Genomic DNA, 1,977 nt, shown 5'->3' with positions numbered 1-1,977 from the left:
GGAAGCCTGACCGAGATGCGCTACTCTCGGTTTCCGGCGGAGCGGATGAGGATGGGTTCGACTACTAACACACATTCCAGGAGAGTGGTGGATATTAATTTTCGATAAGTTTTTCGGAAGAGAAACATCGAAAAATGATAAAGAAATGAAATCCAAAATTCATTTTCATCTTTTCATTTTTTTTTCTTTGTTAGAAAAGTTTTATTTCGAAGTTATTATATATTTTTTTTTTTGTATTATAAAAGTATAGAAATGATTATTATATAAAAAAAAATATAGATATAAAATACAGAGTTTAAATACTTTTGTATAAAAAGAAAAATAGAAAATTTTCTATAAAGAAATTCTATTCCATTTATTTTGAAATAAATAATTAGAAATATATTTCATATATATCGTAGATGTTCTTTTTCGCGGTAAGAAAAGATTATTAGATAAAATGATTCGACGAATAAATGGATTATTCTATTTAAAAATGGAACAAAGAAGGGAATGTTTCTTCGTTGAATTTATTTTCAATTTATTATACAAAACAATGATTGTGTACTACGGTTTGTTACGATATCGTACCATAATTGGTCACTGAAACGTAAGCAATTAGTGGGTTTAATCTAAAGTGTATAATACACGTGCATTCGTCATGTTTCCTAATTGTTATGCTCTTGCATGCAATTCCACATTAATACGCGTACTAGAATTCATACTTATAGATTCTGTTATCATCTTTGCGAAAATTAAAAACAAATATTTATAGCTTTCGTGTTTTGATACGAAAGTATAAATTAAATAAAATTTCTAATGAACAAGGATACTAATAAGATCGAAAGGAAAAAAAATATTACCGGTTATTTTATCGTGCGTCGTGTCGTTATCTATGGTCGTGCATTCGTAATTTATAAAACTGGAACAACTATATTAGACCATTCTACAGGTTCATACCGGATATTACATTAATATTTAAATCAATACTTGAAATATATTTTTAATAATAGAAATATCAATCCCGTTACAGACGGTTTAGACTAAAAGATTAATGCTGACTTTTATCGAGTCGTATATAAAATGTATTTTGTAATGTCAGAAAACTTATAATTTCCCGAAATTTCAATTTTTTTTCTCTTCTATCGTATTTTTTTCTAAGCAATCTCGATTAATTTTTACGAAGAAAATGCATCGAATAGATTAAAAAAATATAATACTTTTTTAAGATATTTTTTAGGATACCATCATTTTCTTAGGACCCAATATCGTTATTGAAATGAAAAGAAGATTGATTAATAAAGTTATTGACAAATACAATATTTATATCAGAATTTCTACATTTAAAACGAGTCAAAGGTGGTAAAAACTTAATAACCTACAAAGAGAAGAATGTGATACTCTTCTCTCAAACTCGCATCAGTAACCTAATATAAAACAGCGGTACATGATACGAAAGACAGTTGAGATAATACCTGCAATTATCCTCCTACCTCTTAGCGAAAGGAGTACAGTCATAAACGTGCTTCACCGCCAAAATACAATACGACACCGACATACTCTATAAAGCTGCACTTTCATTCACCCATCATCCCTCATAATTCCTCCAACGATTTTAGAAATCGATGGCCACAGCCTCGATAATGATGCTCAACAAGAATACAATACTTTTTTTCATAAAATAGTTTGTCCCAGAATGAAAGAAATATTTAACCAAAGTAGTAAGAAATGATTAATTCAAAATATTTTTATTTTATGTTTTAGGTAACACTATAAGAAGAAATGGCGTCAATTTCCATTGCCTTCATTATGTAAAGTATTAAATAATAATATTAATAATCGTAAAAATAATGATAGCTCCAAATTTATAAGTTGTCCAATATTATTTGCATGAAATTATAAATAATTTATTATACATATTATACGTGTATTTAATGCTACGTAATGTAAAACGAAGCTGAATATTAAATTAATTTAACATTGCTAGCGCGAAATTAT

At 27.7% G+C, this 1,977-nt stretch overlaps 1 long non-coding RNA gene across 1 annotated transcript; it reads left to right on the top strand.

Moving 5' to 3' along the window:
- The first annotated feature begins 491 nt into the window (after positions 1 to 491).
- LOC116186859 lies at positions 492 to 1,668 on the top strand. Its single transcript, XR_004151911.1, has 2 exons — positions 492 to 589; positions 1,312 to 1,668. It is a non-coding gene; the product is annotated as an uncharacterized LOC116186859 (long non-coding RNA).
- The last annotated feature ends 309 nt before the right edge of the window (positions 1,669 to 1,977 follow it).

This window comes from Apis dorsata, unplaced genomic scaffold (assembly GCF_000469605.1).
Source record: "Apis dorsata unplaced genomic scaffold, Apis dorsata 1.3 scaffold_65, whole genome shotgun sequence".
NCBI classification, from domain to species: domain Eukaryota; kingdom Metazoa; phylum Arthropoda; class Insecta; order Hymenoptera; family Apidae; genus Apis; species Apis dorsata.
The sequence above is the reverse complement of the archived record's forward strand: the minus strand, read 5'-3'. Positions and strand labels throughout refer to the sequence as shown.